Source organism: Pseudoliparis swirei, chromosome 24 (assembly GCF_029220125.1).
Source record: "Pseudoliparis swirei isolate HS2019 ecotype Mariana Trench chromosome 24, NWPU_hadal_v1, whole genome shotgun sequence".
Lineage (NCBI taxonomy): Eukaryota > Metazoa > Chordata > Actinopteri > Perciformes > Liparidae > Pseudoliparis > Pseudoliparis swirei.
In genome coordinates this window covers 18,447,142-18,466,539 of record NC_079411.1, presented here as the reverse complement: position 1 = coordinate 18,466,539, position 19,398 = coordinate 18,447,142, and positions in this window count along the sequence as shown.

Genomic DNA, 19,398 nt, shown 5'->3' with positions numbered 1-19,398 from the left:
TAAACTTTTGGAGTTTTGTCCAAATTTCTACTTTCAACCTGAAATTTCAAATGTTCCCAGAGAGGAGGGGATGCAACAAGGAATTGCTTGTTCTCGCAGAAACTATCTTGGGCTTTTGGTTATGAGTGTGAGTGTGTGTGTGTCATACAGAGGTGGGTTATGGGTAATGAGAAAAGCAACAATAAAGCAGAGAGAGCACGAATTAAAAGATAAACAGAGACAAAGGCTCATACAAGAGAAAAAAGTTTAGGATTTTGTTGTTGTTGAAAAAAGCAACAGTTGAGAGAGATTGAGAAAGCTGGATAAGAAACCAAAAGCAGAGGGAAGAAGGAGGAGAGGGGCATGGTGGTCAGCAGATTAAGGAGAATCCAGGCATACAAAAGCCCACGAGAGCAACAACTCTGCAGTGTCCAAGTTACAGTCCATAACACACACCTTCACACCACGGATGGCCCGCAGTGAGACTTGCTGCCAGAGCTCCTTAAAACACGTCGCTAAGAAAAGACAAAGTTTGGAAGGCCGACTGGACAGAAATGCCAGAGCCACCATTTTAATTTAACTTGGAGCCAAGAATTAGCCACAGTGACACATAAAACCTGAATGAAAGAGCCAAAGTGGTCAGAGAAGAAGAAACAAGAACAAGAAGTCTGTGTGTGACTCACTTTGTCCGTGTAATTCATTTTTAATGCGTCTCCCTTTTGTATTTGAATTGCTCTACACATATTAAATATAGATATAATCAAGTACATTTTATAATACCATAGTAATGTTATTTAATAAAACAATTTAAAATAGAAATATAATTTACTTACAGTGCTTGTATTAGAGGAGGTACATTGTATTAGTTATATTAGGAGAGTGTTCAGTGTGCATAATGGGGATCACGTGGAATAAAATTAACTATTGAAGATAAAATTGCACCTGTGATTAGAACATTTTCAATATACAGTGATGAATTATTTAGGCTTAATTAAAAGTGAAAAGAAATTAATGAGTAAATGTACCCATATAACCAAAGAAAGCAAATGAGCAATAGACCCACTGTATAGCACCTAGACAACCTATTATTATTAAGTGTTAATGTGCTTCTTCTTGTGGTCTATAATATTTAATGAAACATTTTATGTGAGACTGCAATCACTTACATTTTAAAAGAGAAACTCATTTCGCTGAATTGACATCAGGAAATACTGTTTTGCAAGAGAAGAAATTAACTTTGAAATATGGTCACGCTTTTAAATGGTGTTCTTATTAAAACATTTCTATTGTTTTGTCATCTAAAATGTTTAAGTGAAAATCTCATCAGTTTTGGGGCTAATTATGTTATTTATTGTTAATTATTCTAAATGAACATAGACAGACAATACTGGTGCTATTTATACAATTGGTTCTAATGTAAATGTATTTATAAGTATATATATATATACAGGACTGTCTCAGAAAATTAGAATATTGTGATAAAGTTCTTTATTTTCTGTAATGCAATTAAAAAAACAAAAATGTCATGCATTCTGGATTCATTACAAATCAACTGAAATATTGCAAGCCTTTTATTCTTTTAATATTGCTGATTATGGCTTACAGCTTAAGAAAACTCAAATATCCTATCTCTAAATATTAGAATATCATGAAAAAGTATACTAGTAGGGTATTAAACAAATCACTTGAATCGTCTAATTAACGCGAAACACCTGGAAACACATTTTCAAATGTTTGATTTTGTTTTGCTGTTATAAATCTTTTTTTTAACTTGGTCTGAGGAAATATTCAAATTTTATGAGATAGGATTTTAGAGTTTTCTTAAGCTGTAAGCCATAATCAGCAATATTAAAAGAATAAAAGGCTTGCAATATTTCAGTTGATTTGTAATGAATCCAGAATGCATGACATTTTTGTTTTTTTAATTGCATTACAGAAAATAAAGAACTTTATCACAATATTCTAATTTTCTGAGACAGTCCTGTATATATATATATACAGTATATATGGTAAATCAATACATATATACTTAAAAAACACAGACCTCACTGTGTGAGAAAGGCATTCACTTTAAGTCCATTATATTAATAAATCAGCATTGCCCCTAGTTAAATCTTATCAGCAATTATTTTTTCAAGAACTCACAGCCTTGAAACTTTGCGCCGAGGTTTGCAGCCTTCAACCGAGCACGACAGCGCAGGCACATCAACATTGTATGAAGTTCAAAGCTGTGAACCCTTCGGCCCATCTTTCTCTTTTATTGCACTTATTGAACCCGTTACATCTGAAATAGCTTAAAGCCTAAAAAAAGCCAGATTCTTGTAAAGGAATCTTCTTCGAGCTTCACTCCATTTTCATCAGATCTCGGTTTGCGGGAACCGAGCCAAGCACATTTCTCTGAGTCATCAGTCAGAGAAAAGGGGGGTGGGAGAAGGAGGAGGAGAAGGGGAAGAAGAAGAAGGGGGAGGAGAAGCAGGAGGTGGCAAGTCTGGAGTTTCCCTCCTGCTCTTTGCAGGCGAAAGCCTACACTGAGCAGCAACAAGCTGAGAAAACTGGCTCTATTGTTTCAGGCCCGCTGGCAAAGTGAGCCTTCCTGAAACTCGGCAAACAACTATCTCTATCACACACAGATACAAACACACACAGGAGACCTGCCAAAAGACTGCTCACTGAGAGACCTGCCAAAATGGAAGAAAGCTGTTGTGGGAGAAGTTTACTTTCAGAGAATCTGTTGTTTTCTTTGCCTGGCAGCCTGAACAACAGAAAAAACATTCGATACAATTCTAAAAAAGAAAATCGATGAAAAGGTGTGTGCAATATTCCCTGAGAAAAAACACCTAGAAAATGCTCCGCTCATGACAACTCATCATTTTGTTGCAATGAGGGGAGGATTGCAACATCTTAAAATGCTGAGCTCCGGGTAAACAAAGGGCACCTCTAAAATGAGACGTCGTGGTCATAATGTGACACTTGTCCCATTAGACTGCATACTTTACAGCCCAAATATGCATCACTCAAGTGCCCGCATAGAGACGCTGGCAGCATCCCAGCTAACGACTGGAGGCTGGATGCGTGACACGGCAGCAGTGGGTGCTACTTGGAAGAGGAAAGAGACAATGCTGTCGCATGACTGACGACAGTTTCTAGGAAGTGACTGAACATTGCTCACCTTAGAGGAATCCTCGCATCTTAATAGAAACGTTTTCAACATGAGGTTATATTGTGTCAGCATATCATATCATTACGCATAGACACTCTGAGAGAAAGACACGTCTTACAGCTTGGCATCTTCGTACCAGCTGAGCGTGCAAGAGGCTATTTATGTGGCACAGAGTGATGTATAACAGCAGGTTGTGACGTATAAGGGCAGGGTGTGGGGGGGGGGGGGGACATGGCTGCAGACTTATTGTCCTGTGTGTCTGGCAATAGGTAGAAGGTGGAGGAAATGACGTTGCAGGACAGTGGGTAAAATGCACAATCCGTCCATCCTCTACAGTCCGCAGGTTCCTCAAGTCCCCCTGGACCCGTCAGGCAGCGCCGCCGTTTGTTTTCCACTCCCAGCGCGGGGACAGATTTGGACAAGGGCGACAGCAGAGTCTATTTTCTCAACCTGGAAGCTTGGAATGGAGAGGAGGGAAACTCAAGACCGGTTTTGCCCGCTTCCTGGAAACTGTAAAGCAAGCAGGAGGCCCCACTGTCAGGGAGAGGGGCGCAGAGAGAGAGAGAGAGAGAGAGAGACCTTTGGTCAACAGATAAGGGTTATGTATGAATACATGAGTGGGAGTGTTCATTTTCCTGTGTGTGTGTGTGTGTGTTTGTGTCAGGGAAAATGTTAGAATGGTATAGAGCGTGTGCTCCAGCCAGACGATCTGCTGATGTCCACGAAGATCTGTTTACAGTGAGTGCCTCTGACGACCCCCCAGAGGGTGCAGAAGTCACTGCCAACACGCACACAAACGCACACCCACATACATCATCCAGGCCACATTTCTCAGCGGACATAGATACAGGGGTGTCTAAGGGCACCTGTTAGAAACATCCGGAAGGCTGGATTCCAGACAAAGCATGCATCCCTGTCGTGACCCCGAAGACCAAGGCTGGGAGGTGGGCGTTGCTGGATAGGGGAGAGGGAGAGAGAAATACTCCGGCCAACGAGGCAAGGTTGAGCACGAGGAACGATAAAAAACAAGCTGAGCAAACTCTGGCGAGCTTTGGAGGCCAACTAGGAGTGTCGAGTGTGGGAGTTTAAAGGCTTGTTCCGAGGCCCGAAGGTAGGGAGACCAGAGAGGGAGATTTGTGAGCGGAGACAGACGACGGCAACACGAGTGATGGGGCATACAACCTCGTCACAATATGGTTCGCCAGGGGGGACTCCGGGAAGTCTCTTTGCCCAGTTGAGAAATCGTTCCATAAAATCACAACGTGGCTCTAAACTCCTGATTGTGTATTTAATAAACAGATATAACGTCTTAATTGGTGAGCTTGAGCTTCTGGCTGCTATTTCCTCCTATTACGGAAAAAATGAGCAGAACAAAGATGTCACTCATTTAGTGTCACCCAGTGTGTTCTCCTACGCTGTGACGAGAGTGAGTGTGCGAAGCTTTAAGCGGTTTGATTTGACTAATTTAGCTGCTGACAAGTTAGCTAGCTAGCTTGCTAATTCCACTTTGGTGCCACTGTTTACAAAACTTGAGCGCAGACAGAAGACGTTTGCCTCTGCCAAAAGTATCTTTAGGTCAAAGGCAAATAACATACATGGTTAATTTTAGGAAAAGATTGTAGTTTGGGTTTCAAATGAGCTCTTTCTAGCAGAAAGGCAAACTTCTGCCATGAGCACATCGTCGCTAAGCTAACTAGCTTGATATTTAGTGTAGACGTGACAGTGGCATCAATATTTTTCTCTTTGAAAGAACATTAAATTCGTCCGTCCGTCCCCCCCCCTTCACTCTGCCCTTCACAGTGCAGTCCTGCTGTGCTTTTCACATTTGCACATGCTGGTCAGGTTGAGCCTGCCTGTTACATTTCAGTGGTTGACACACATGGTCGTGCGCGGCCGCTGACTCACCAACCTGCTCGTCTGTCACACTGATTAAGTGCGATCAATGCCGCACGGCAACCATGGCAGCGTTAATGTGCCATAATACGACCTGCACAAGAAGGAGCTGACTGGGATGAATAAGGTGGCTGAGACAAAGAGAAAGTCACAGATAACCTTAACATAGGCTCTAAATCGTCGGGCGTTGCTTTGATGCGATATAATGAGCACGGTCAAGGTTCAAGGCCTTCATATCCTGAACTGGGAAAAGTCGAAAACAGAAGCAGAGGGAGTTTAACTGCCCCATTTAGTGTGTTTGGAAGTGTACCCATGCTCTACGGCAGAGGTACTCAACAAATGACAACGGATGCTTATTTTGTGGCCCCCGACATGCCTGGTTTTTCTTTTTAAATTTAATTAAATTTTTATAATTTATTTTTTTAATACATTTTTATTAATCCCCAAGGGGAAATTAGTTCTCTGCATTTAACCCATCCTTAGTTATTAAGGAGCAGTGGGCTGCGGTGTAGCGCCGGGAAGCGACTGGGGTTCAGTGCCTTGCTCAAGGACACTTCGACTTGCAACTAATGGGGAGAGCGGGGATCGAACCGACAACCTTGCGGTTGAAGGACGGCCCTCTTACCCCACTGAGCTACAGCCGCCCCAAAATTAATGCATAATAATTATAATTAGCCAACCAAAATCGTGTGAAAATTATTGTATGCGCCTTTAATTTAAGTTCCGCCTTTTTATCGCGCCAGCTCATCTGTTAAAATATTTTGCACCTTAATTAATGATGGCGACAAAGAAAAGGAAAGTGGATGACGAAAACAGGGTTTTCAACTCTGCATGGAAAAGTGAATTTGCTTTTATGGAGATACGGAAACCAATGTGTCTCCTCTGTCAAAAACAATATCTGTCTCAAAGAATTTACAACACCATCACGAACAGCTTCACCCGGAGTTTAAAGATGCCTATCCACCTGGCAGCGACCTGAGGAGAAACAAAATACAAACGTTGCTCAGTGGGTTTCAAGCCCAGAAATCCATGTTCCAGCGTTGTTAAAAGCAGCGACAACGTTACAGAGGCCTCGCTCAACATAGCCTGGAATATTGCGAAAGCCAAGAAGCCAGCTACAGAGGGAGAATTTCTTAAAAATACATTTGCGGACTGTGCGGAATCACTGTTTTCGGAATTTAACAAGGACGACATCATCAGACAAATCTCAAAGCTGCAGTTGTCTGATTCTACCGTGACCAGGAGAGTGGAAGTCATTTCAGACGATCTTTTATCAAAGTAGCTAAAAGACATTGAAAGTGCCGAGTACTTTAGTCTAGCATTCGATGAATCCACCGACCGCACAGACATCGCGCAGCTTATAGTCTGGGTGCGCTTTCTCAAAGGGGACACATTTGCCGAGGAAATGCTGGCTTTGCTACCGCTAACAGGGCAAACACGGGGAGAGGATATGTATTCTGCAATGATGAGCTTTTTTCACGGACCAGGCAAAAACATCAACTTAAAAAAGCTGGTTTCTCTGACTACATGGCAATTCCATGGTAGGAAAGGAGAAAGGATTAATTGCTTTGCTCAGAAAAGATCCTGAAACGCCGGACTTCTTCTCATATCACTGCATTTTGCATCAAGAGCAATTCAAGATTCAAGATGTTTTATTTGTCACATACACACACAGGGTGTGCAGTGAAATGAAAGTGGCAATGCTCAGCAGGAATGTGCAAGGGCAACAAGTACACACTATTTACAAATAAAAAACAACACAATATTTACAGTAAGTGTGTGTGTGTGTGTGTGTGTGCCTAAGAGGGGCAGTTGTGTGGGTCTATGTGGGGGTCCTGGTGAGGTCGGAGTTCACAATCCTGATGGCCTGAGGAAAGAAACTCCGTCTCAGTCTCTCTGTTCTTGCAGCGTGACTACGGAGGCGCCTGCCTGACCGCAGCAGCTGAAACAGTCTGTTGTTGGGGTGGTGAGGATCCTTCATGATCCTGCGGCTCTGGTTCTGCACCTCCTGGTGTACAAGTCCTGCAGGGTGGGAGTGTAGTTCAATAGTGCGCTCAGCCACTACTCTCTGCAGAGCCTTCCTGTCCTGAGCGGAGTTGCCAAACCAGGCTGTGATGCTTCCTGTCAGGACGCTCTCTACAGCTCCAGAGTAGAAGGACTGAAGGATCCTCTGGGAAACTTTAAATTTCCTCAGCTGCCTGAGGTGGTAGGCGCTGCCTTGCCTTTCTCACCAGAGTGTCTGTGTTTGTTGACCATGTCAGATCCTCGGTGATGTGGACTCCCAGGTATTTATACCGCTCACCCTCTCCACAGTAGTCCCGTTAATCCCCAGTGGTGACGTCCTCTGTTGTTGTACCTTCCTAAAGTCCACAATCAGCTCCTTAGTTTTGGTGACATTCATGATGAGGCTGTTGTCCTGGCACCAGAGTGACAGATCAGCAACTTCCTCCAGGTAGGCCTTCTCGTCGTTGTCGGAGATCAGGCCCACCACCACTGTGTCATCCGCAAACTTGATGATGGTATTGAGTTGAACCTGGCCACACAGTCATGTGTGTACAGGGAGTACAGTAGGGGGCTGAGGACGCAACCCTGGGGGGGATCCTGTGTTCAGGGTGAGGGATTTGGAGGTGTGTCTGCCCACCCTGACCACCTGTGGCCTGGCGGTCAGGAAGTCCAGGATCCAAGCACACAGGGGTGTTCAGTCCCAGCTCAATCAGCTTGCCGGCCAGTCTGGAGGGACTATGGTGTTGAAAGCTGAACTATAATCAATGAACAGTAGTCTCACATAGCCCCCTCTGGCTGTCCAGATGAGAGAGTGTGGTGTGCAGTACCTGGGAGACAGCATCATCCGTGGATCTGTTTGGGCGATAAGCAAACTGCAGCGGGTCCATGGAGGAAGGAGGAAGGCGCAGATGTAGTCCTTTATCAGCCTCTAAAGCATTTCATGACCACCGAGGTGAGGGCCACGGTCGGTAGTCATTCATACATGCTGGAGAAGCATTCTTGGGCACAGGGACAATAGTGGATCTCTTGAAGCAGGCGGGGACCACGGACTCAGCCAGGAGAGGTTGAATATTGTGGTGAACACTGGAGCTAGCTGGTTAGCACAGGTCTTCAGTACTCGCCCAGGTATGCCATCTGGACCTGCAGCTTTCCTGGTGTTCACCCTCAACAGAGCCCTCCTCACACTGTGCTCGGTCACAGAGTGTGTGTTCATCCCCAGCGGTAGAACTCACCGTGTTGTTGTTAGCGGCGAGCTAGCGCTGTTGTTGCTAGCCTCAAACCGTGCATAAAATGAGTTCAGGTCGTCCGCTAGGGATGCGTCGGCACTCACCATTGCGCGGGTCTGCTCTGGTAGTTTAATAGTCCGTAGCCCCTGCCATAGGCGCCTGGTGTCGCGCTGCTCCATCTGTGATTCCACTCTGTCTCGGTACCTTCTTTTGGCGTCCTTCACCGCCCTCCTCAGTCCATAGACCGCTGCCTTGTACTCGTCCATGTTGCGGATACAAGACCGGAGTTATAGGCAGCAGGCGTTCACAGCTTCACGGATGGATCTATCAACCCACGGCTTTTGATTAGGAAAGACCCTAACTTTTACCGTGGGGCGATGGTGTCCGTTAAGCGTTGCTATGAGGCTCATTGCTACTTCCAAACTCGCTGGCGTCACTGGAACTGGATTGGATCATGTCCCAGTCAACGATACTCAGAGCGTCCTGTAGCTCAGCCTCTGATTGGTCAGACCACCGCATTCGTTCCTCGTCACTACCGCTTCCGCGATCCTTTGTTTATACTCCGGAAGCAGAAAAATGGCGGCATGGTCTGATTTCCCTAACGGAGGAGAGAGACAGCCTTGTAGCCTCTCTTGAATGGCGTATAGCAGTGGTCCAACGTTCTTTCCCTCTGGTAGCACACGTAATGTGCTGGTGAAAGTTCGGCATGACTTTTTAGGTTTGCCTTGTTAAAGTCCCCAGCCACCACCACAGCGGATACTTGTTCTGATGCCGACATAACACATCATGTAGGTCCGATAGTGCTACGCCGGTGTCCGCTTGTGGTGGAATGTAGCGGCTGTGGTGATGACCGAGCTGAACTCCCGGGAAGGTAGAATGGACGGCATGAGATCGTCAGATGTTCCAGGTTCGCGAGCAGGAGCGAGAAAGAGTCTTAATGTTCTTGGGGTCGCACCACATGTTGTTTGTCATGAAGCAGACCCTCCACCCTTAGATTTACCAGACTCTTCCGTTCTGTCTGCACGGAAAACAGAGAAGGACTCGGTTGGACATATGACTCGATCCGGCACCAGCGGGTCAGCCAAGTTTCCGTCAGACAAAAGATGTTACAATCCCGCATGTCCCGTTGGAATCTGATCCTTGCCCTAAAATCATCCATCTTATTTTCCAGAGACTGGGCGTTAGCAAGAAGGATGCTGGGCAAAGGTGCTTGAACTCTCAGTCTGTTCATTCCGCTCCGTTTCCTCGATGTTTTCTCCCGTAGTAGCGGCTCCACTGCTGTTGTTGTGGTTCGCTACGATCTCTGCCGCCACGCTGGATCGATGGAAAAAGTGGACAAAACCCTTGTTTTGCGCAAAGTTTATGTCCAAAAGTGCCTGCGGTCGTATGTTGTTAGTGCCGATGTGTTTGTGGCAAAGAAAATATTAAAATAAACACAAAAACTAAAAGAGCGCACAATCTCCGCGGAGCTGCCGCGACGGCGACTGGACACGGCCGCGCCATCTGGACACACAATTGTGCAGCAAGCTGAGAGGTGGAGAGCTCAAAGTGACAATGGACTCTGTGACATTAACAGTCAATTTTATTCTTGCACACGCATTGAAACACAGACAGTTCCGTTCCTTGGTCCAAGAGTTTGAAAGTGCATACACTGACTTGGCGATGCATGCGGAGGTCAGGTGGCTTAGTCGCGGAAAGGTCCTCGATCGCTTCATGGAGCTGCTACCAGCTGTGCGCATATTTTTGGAAGAGAGGGGTCGTGATTTACTGGCACCCCTGGAAGATGACACATTCATGCACAACACCGCTTTTCTGACTGATATAACGCGTCACTTGAATTCACTCAATCTTAAGCTTCAAGGAAAACAAAAGGTTCTGCCGATGATGATGAATGATGTGGCTGCATTTGAAACCAAACTGAGCCTGTTTGCGCAGCAGCTTGAGGTAGGAAATTTCACACACTTTCCTGTTCTACAGGCCCAAGTGTCACAACCAGGTTCATTTTCACCCACCCCTTACTGCGCCTACCTCATGGAATTGAAAGAGGAGTTTTCCTCCCGGTTCGTGGACGTTAAATCCTTGGAACCCGTGCTGGCATTCACAGAGAATCCCTTTGCTTGTGACGTACAGGCTACTTCAGTCTCAGTCACATCTGGGCAATTTGGAGTCGAAAGGGCTGCGTTTGAGAAACAACTCATAGAGCTGCAGCACAACATCCTCAAAGAAAGACACAAGGAGGAGAGCATTGACACATTCTGGATATCCTGTGTTCTGAGGAACACAAACCCTGCATTAATCCTGTGTGCTCAGAAAATCCTGACCTGCTTTGGATCTACTTATGTGTGTGAAAGCTCCTTCTCTGCCATGGGAATAATAAAATCAAAGCAGCGTTCCCGTCTAACTGACAGACATTTGGCAGACTATCTCAGAGCAGCTACAACTGAGCAACAACCGGATCTGAAAGGACTTGTGAAAAGAATGCACACTCAGAGCTCTCACTAGGAATAAGTAAACAGTTGTTTGTTATATTGTTATTGTTATTAATATTTGTGAAATGCAGACTCAGAGCTCTCAATAGGAATAAGTAAACAGTTGTTTGTTATATTGTTATTGTTATTAATATTTGTGAAATGCAGACTCAGAGCTCTCAATAGGAAAAGTAGCAATTGCAAACTTTATCAATGTCATCAATGCAAAGCTATTCACTCCAGTGTTAATAAAACATCAGCTTGACCAACACTTGTCATCCTTGGAAACGCAGTCGCTACACTACATTTGTTACCGAAATTGAGAATATTTGTTAAATATTCCATGATGCTTTGGAATGCATTAAAAATGACTAGCAAGACAGCATATTAAACAGCAGTAGTAAATACAGTGAATAAAATGGTACAAATATATGTTAATAATAATGTGTGGCCCTTTGCACCTGTTGTGGTTTAAATGTGGCCCTCTTGGCCTCCGAAGTTGAGTACCCCTGCTCTACGGTGTAAACATGCGAGTGTATAAACGGAGGACTTGTCTGCTAGTGTGACCACAGGCACAGAGATGTAGAAGGAGAGAGAGAGAGAGAGAGAGAGAAAGTGGGACAGACAGCAGCGACACACGCTTTTACCTCTATCCTCCTCTCTGACGCCACTGAGGGAAAGCAAAGGAGGTCACCCACTCCTACGAGCACTCAATCAACCTGTGCCGGTGACCTTGCTCGTCCTGGATACATGCGCCCCCCCCCCCCTCTTAGTCTGCCTGCTAAGCTGCCATCCCACTGCCAGGTTACACCAGATGCACACTTTCCTGCCCTCGCGCTGTGCCAGACTGTTCAGACTGTGCAGACAGTTCTGTTTTTTACGTCAATGCGTTGTGTCAAGGCAGGTCTTCGACGAGAATCATGACGCCAAGGTTAATTAGTATGTGGGGGATCCTCTCGTTCTTTCTATAAAACAAGGACGTGCTGCCAAGGAGTGATTTATTCATCCTCAAGGGAAGGGATGGTTTAGCCAAAATGAAATTGTGTGAATAAGCGACATGTAGAGTATTATACGCATCATGTGAGGACGCCATTCAGGAAACCCTGTAATTTACACAATCAGTCACATTCAGTTATTCATAACCAATAATCTGCTATGACCAATGAGATGAAGTTGCAGAATGGAAACAAACTATCAAGTCAAACCAAGTCCTGCATCTAAAAAATATTTTTTATTTGGTTAATCTGTCAGTTATGTTTCTGATTAGTACATATGACATCAGAAACAGGTCTCAAACTAACAATTATTTTCAAAATCATTGTTATTTTTCAAAAACTCTTTCTAAAACTCTGAATTTAGTTCAATACGCCCATGAAAATGTCACAATGTCTTAAAATCTATATTTGTGTCAGACAAATCCAAGGATAGGTGTGTATTTGACCTTTGGACAGAGCTAGGCTAGCAGTTTCCCTCTGTTTACAGTCTTTGTGCTAAGCTAACCAGATATGCTACAAGATATTATGACATAACTGAGGAAAGCAGAAACTCAGCAACTTACTAATTTTCATTAGAAATTGTTGACAGAAAATAGTAAAAAATGGCCATTACAACTTTGTTACATTCAAATGACTTGTTTTGTATAAAACAGTCAAAATCAACAAAAGTATTGAGTGAATTATCATAATACACTTAAAAAATGGCAAAATGTCACAATAGGGAGGGAACCTGAAACCAGGAAATTGTTGGCTTTCTTTTTCTGGCTTAATTGATTAGCTGGCTACCAAATGAGTTGCAAACTAATTGATCAATCAACAACTTTACCCAAAAAAAGCATCCCACTGGTATACTCCTCCATATGTCATCCTGGAAGAACCAACACCTAAAAAGAGTCAAATTGAACAGAACGAACACATGTTGTGCGCAAACAGAATGGCAGGGCAGCTGTACGTTTGGAGAAAGTGTCACCACAAAAACCCGGCAGCATCCGAGCACGACAGATGGCCCAAAAAAGAAAACGCATCGCAATGTGGGAATCTGCACGTCACTGCCTAATAAAAAGGCGCCGCTCCTCATATCCAAAATAATCAATTTCTATGAGCATCACCGAGAACGGTTACGACTGTAACAGGACAAGATCAGACGTGCAGTGTAATAATGGAGGAAACGGCTGAACAATTGATGCAATTTAACACACAAAGCGCGTGCAGATATCTTCATCAGCTGTGACAGGCAAGTCACATTCCTTTGTTGCTGCTGTCGGACGGGCATTCCCCTCCGGAAAGTTAGTTAGATACAGCTGCACAGAAAACAATAAGAAGAAAAGACAAGAAATGGCCCGAGACAGACCGGGGATGAGGACGGGAGGAAAAAAAGTTGCGTTTTTCTGAATGGATGGCAGGAGAGCTGAGGACCCAAGGACTTGGTCATGTATTCGCCTGTGCAGTTTGTTGATTGTGTGTGTGTGTGTGTGAGAGAGAGAGAGAGAGATAAAGGGAGAGGCAGGCAGACAGGAAAGTGACCGTAATTCATCTTTAAAGGGGCAGATTCCTGGGTGAAGCACGGCGTGCTCGGTGCGAGTGTGTTTGTGTTCTGTGGAGGCCGGCGTGGGAGGTGGGAGGTGGAAGCTGGCGAGCATCAACTCCTCTTATCGCTCCACGGAGCAATGTGGAGAATGAGGATTCTGGGTTCAGCCCTGCTGATCAAAGACACACAGAGGCTGATGTATATACCCCCCCCCCACCCCCCCCTCACACACACACTCCTCTCCAGCTCCTTCGTACATACACACATGGATTGACGAGCTCAGCAGATAGTTAATATGCTATATGAGTAATCACTCTACTGTGGTTATAAGGCAGAGGGAGTTTAGCTAAATATGCGAGTCGGACATTTTTAAATGAAGAACACCACCTGTTTTCTCTTCTTCCGAGTAAACTACACTGTATACGTTTGCTGCATCTCACACACAGATGAGTCAGGAAACAGTTCTACGATGCGACATACGTCAGAAGAAATTATTCTGTCGCATTTGAAGGGCGTCTGCTAACAAGTAAAACATTTTTAGGAATACACATCAAAAAGAAGAGTACCAGTTTGTTTTCATGGTTACTCTTTGAACTTTATCGGTATTGTTAAGTACTAATATTGGTGTTCAGCATCGGCAAGTACTCAAATAAGTAACGAAGTAAGTATCACATTCACAAACGTGTGTTCACCACAACACTTATTCTCTGCAAATTCTCCAAAATCCCATTATTGGCCTTATAGTTGAGTGAACCAGTGCGATGCCAACTTCCAGGATCGGCATGCAAAGAAAATGCATCATCCCTTCCACCACACTTTTGGACTGTCGCACTAAACTAACAATCATTTCCAGCACCGATTTGTTTTGGAGCAACCACCGCGTGTTTAACCTATAAAATGTAACGCGGAAGAAGCTGGAAGCAAAGAACAATCCATAATCTAAATACTTGACGGAATGATTGATTAATTTCTAATTGTTCCAGTTCAATGCACAACTCCAACGCATAGCGGTATTTCATGCCCATTGAGCTTCCGAAGAGTCATTTTTGAATAGGGGTTGGAGCGTTTGTCCATTGCTCATGACTTGTTTTATGCAAATGAGTTGCACATCTGAAACTCTGAATGCAGCGCTTTACACTCGACAGGTCTCGCCTGTAATTCACATGCAGGTCTCATCTCAATGACGGTGTGCAGAGACCCCAGCAGTCTGACACTACATGCCTGACTGAGGGTGTGTGTGTGTGTGTGTGAGAAGGTACGAGATGGATTGATTGTGTTTTTTATAGTGCTGTGAAAAATAACGCGTTAACTCAGTTAATTCAACTTCAGGTTTAACTAGTTATTTTTTTTAAATGCATTTAACGCATGCGCAGAATGAGCTTCCAATCCGTCTGTTGTTGGTCGTCGGAAAAAAAAAAGTCACTTGCAAAATGAGCTTCCAATACACCACTTCAATCTGAACTCTGTCGCTCATGCAGGCGCATGCAAGACGGTCTGTTCATCGGTAATGATCCTTCCAGGTTCACTCCGGAAACCTTGTTACGACTTCTACTTCCTGTAGATCAGGGTCTCAACACGTCGATCGCGACCTGCCAGTCGATCGGCGTAAATGTCGAGAGTCGCATGACATTAAAGAGATTGGCCCGCCCCCTGACATGTCTCTCTATATGCGTCTTTGTTCTTTTATTAAACTAAACGTCTGTTGTTGATCGTATCTCCACAGCAGCATGTCATTTCTGTCTCTTGCCGCTCGCGCGCCACAGAGCTCCTCCGCGCGCACGGGACAGAGCAAAAAGTCGCTTGTCAATCTGTCCGGGCCGGTGAGGTTTCAGCTGGCAGCGGTGTCCCCGCCGTCCCTTTCATCATGGCCCAGTTCATGAAGAAAACCCACACAGTCAGTTTGCCTCAGCAGCTGCTAGAGGAAGACTAGAGGCCTTTAGATTGTATCATGGTGGAGTTAATGGTTGACAAACAAGAGAAAAATGTTCTGTTTAACCCTCCTGTTACCTTTACATTTACTAACATATTTTACCCTCGGGGTCAATTTGACCTAATTAAAACCTCCAGAAAATTATTAGAATTAATATTGCTTCCCAAGTTTAAGTGTGAGGTACTTTATGTTTGTTTGTTGACCACCTAAATAGCCCTTTAAAGAAATAAAAAAGTTGATATTTCTTATATGTTTGACACAGTGAAAACAGCTCAGGGTCATTGACCCCCAAAGAACACCGACATTAAACATTGAATGGGGTCAAATTGACCCGAAAGGTAACAGGAGGGTTAAACATTCTGTTTAGGATGAAGATGTATTAATGTTCCATATGGAAGAAAACTGCTAAATAACTGCTGAGTTGCAGCACCATTGTATAGAAGAATGTATAAATGTATATATCCGTCTTTTGTCATAAATCTCTATGTTCTTACAAAATATACCGAGAATATCGGTAATATGTGATTAATCATGATTAATCCACAAAAACCTGTGATTAACCCGATTAAAATGTTTAATCGTTTCACAGCCCTAGTTTTTTATGCTCACTAACGGAGTTAGCATGTTGTTCTGATGGAACGGAACAGCAGCGGAGTGTAACCGCGTCTTCCACTCGCTCACTCCGATCTGCTTTCCCGGAGCTCAATCCATCTGCTTCATCCGCCCTTTCTGTCGTCTCTCTCTCTCAAATGCACCTCCATCTACTTTCGTTCATTCCTTTCTTGCCTCACTCTTTTCTCTCTCCACACCCTCTCTCGCTGCACGCGTTTCCCTTCCTATACCTCTCCTTTCTTCCCCCCCCCCCCCCTCCATTTATCTCTCCTTTCATCCTTCACAGCCACCCACCTAGCCCCCTCCCCTCCCTCTGTTCTTGAATTGGAGTGGTGGGTCTGCAGGGTGCTTGTTATCCAGCACCTATCCAGACACCCCTCCCTCTGGGAAGCCAGACAGCCAGACAGAATGACAAAAGACGGCCAGCTACTGCAGCGAGACGGACACGAAAGAGGAAAGGGAAAATGTAATAATTAAATCTAAAAAGCTACTGGACGGGAGGGGGGCGTCCAGAGAGGCAGCACCGAGACAACCAGGCGAGTAGTTGGACAAGAAGACAGACAGGTTGTCAGTAAGAGGCTACCAAACAGGTAGGGAGGCGGATCGATAGGCAAGCGTGTAGGAGGCGGACAGGTGGGCAGGGCTTCCAGGCGAGCAGGTCGTCACAGGCCAGCGGGTAGCAGCCAGCCTGGGGGGGGGGCTAAAAGCTCAGCATCCAGGCCAGAGGGTCAGGAGCTGCACGGCTGATGAACACTGCCTCTGTCTGGGCTTGGCGCTGTACTGCAAGCACAGTGAGATCCCTTAATGGAGATGGGTAATAACCCTTTAGTAACCGCACCTTCACGAGCCAAAAGAGTCTTCTTCTCTCCTCCTGAAACCTGAAGGAAGGACGTGAGAGGAATAGTGCTGTGAACGGGAAGGTCGCTCTGGGGTTCAACTCAACAGAGGACATGTTAGTGGGAAATCTGACATTTAAAAGGAGTTTCAACATATAGCACAGATGCTCAGTTGATTAATTAAACCAGAAGTTCTTCAATATTTATATTTGCTGGTTTTCTTGCAACAAAATGAATGACTGTTCGTTTCGATGTCGATTTGGGTGTACGGGAACGATAATGGTCAATTTACAGTATGTATGGAAATGTTATAGGCCATAACAAAAATATTACAGAAGAAAATCCCTGTCAGATTCATTTAGAATATAAATATTTACCTTTTAATAAATCCGGGAGAATCTTTCAATCTCAAAAGTAACTGAAATCAATTTATAATGATAAAATGACTCCAGTGGTGAACACGGACAAGTCTAGATGAGTCAAAACTAATATCGGGCTAAACCAAACCTACATTCTCTGTGAAAAGAAAAACATCCTGGCTTTTCCCTTTTCTCCCATTTAATTCTCTGTGGAAAAGTGCGTTAATGGGTTTTAAAACATTTCAGGATGGCACGATCTCCTCCCCATCTTATGTGTCGACAAACTGGACCGTCACCAAAAGCTCAAAATATGTTGCGGTAATTTAAGTCAGGAGGAATACATTTAAACATATGCATTTCCTGAACTGTGCCCTAAATGAAACCATCGTGTTACAACAAGAATGTCACATAGAGTAGTATTACAGTGACACTCAGGAAGTGAACTGACTCGAGCGAGACGTTCAGCACTGGTGCAGTGCTCCAGTTTCACCATATGGTGAAGATTTCCCTCCAGGCCCAACGCCCTCTGATTCCAATCACTCTGACTCTCTGGCTAAATCTGTTGCCCTGCCTCTGCTCGACAGATGTGGCAACTGCCTCTTTCACAGCAATCCACGCAAAAGAAAAACCCAGTCAATATGCGAAAACTTAATTACAGCGCACCTAGATGAAAATGATCAAACATCAAAAAGAGGGAACAGCTTTAAATGGCTGCAGATGATTCGCCGTGCGAGCTCAACCTACTTGGAAGTAAAAGCAGAAGCATCGCAGCCCTTTTGGTTTCATCACCGAGTTGAGAAACGGTGCGCTTGTGTCACCAGGCCGCTGCAACTTTTACAGGCACAGCTGCCAGCTATTTCCACAGGCCATGTGCTTTTCTTTCTTTTTTCCTTTCTGCTGGCCGGTCCCCCCCTCCCCTCCCTCCCTCCCCCCCCAGATCCCTCCACCCGTGGCTGTCTTCCCACTGGGTCGAGTCACAATGACAGGAAACCACGGACCCTCTTCTTCTCCTGGAGCAATACAATTGGCTTTATGGAACCTCAAGAGAGAACCAACGTGTTCACATCCTCACAGCTTTAAAAACAAACCATCAAATACCAGCCACTATTTCCAGAAAGTACAGGAGATTTTTTTTTTTTTACGTGCCAGGGAGTCATTAAATTTAATGCCGCCAAATTAAATACGCACTGGCATGAATCTAGCCTGACTGAGGAAAATTCTTCCGGAGGGCCTTGTAGTTTCCATCTTTTACCAATTTTCACTAGTGGACTGCACATAATTATTCCAGGTTTACCAGAATCCCGAAGCCTCCAAAACACCCAATTTATGCATGTTTTCGCACTGGTTAGCTCTGGCCTTGGTTAGCTAACTGCAGGCATCTTCATGTTCATGCCAACGTTCTGTTACAAGATCAATCGAGAGCGGACACGGGATGAAAGAAAGACTGGAGGTGAGACATGGAGGAGAAACAGAGCGGACACAACGCGTATTACTTGCTGTTTGTTTGGACGAATGTGAAGGAACATTGAGCCCCCCCCCCCCCCCCCCCCCAACCCTCTAATTGCACCCTGCATCTATAAAGCCATTTGGATTAGGAAGACATATTATTAAATACCACGAGTAGAGCATTTGGTTACTTCTTGGTTCCCTTTCTTCGTACCTATACACGCAGTTTGGGATACCCAAGCTCAAATCTGATAACTTGTTTAAATTGCCGTCACAGAAAATCAATATTCGACAATGTCTATTATTGATTTTCGACATTTTCTTTTTGTCAACAAATCCCAGGAAAAGACCAAAACCAACAATGTGTTCGTACGTCTCACTGACCCCAGAGAGTTAACACATTATGAAACAGGGCATAGAGATTAATTTCTACAATTTGAATTACCACCTCAGTCAAGTTGCAGTTTAAGCCCGTTTCTGTTGTAAATGTCATCACTTCATGGTATCCGATTGAGACATTTGAAATTGTTATAATTAGCATATACATTCTTACCCCATGGACAAAAATGTTTTTTTGTGAACTCCCAGTAACCACCAAATTCTCACCGGTTCAACCTCGAGTCAAAGTGGACGTTTGTGCCAAATGTGTAGAAATGACCTCCAGGCATTTCTGAGCTATGTCACGAGGACGAACACATTCCCTCCGGCCATTGAATCGGTAAACAGCTGGGCACTGTCGTGTTGAGCTGGTTACTCAAAACAGGAGATAATAGCGGACTTGTTGGGGACTATTTTAAGTGGCGGACTGACACACATCTGGTTCTCTAGGGACTGTTAATGGCAGCAGGACGGCGCATGTGAGACTGACTGTTCAGTCAGAGTGCACGGGTGTATGGCTCAGCGATGCTTAACCCTCCTGTTACCTTAACATTTACTGACATATTTTACCCTCAGGGTCAATT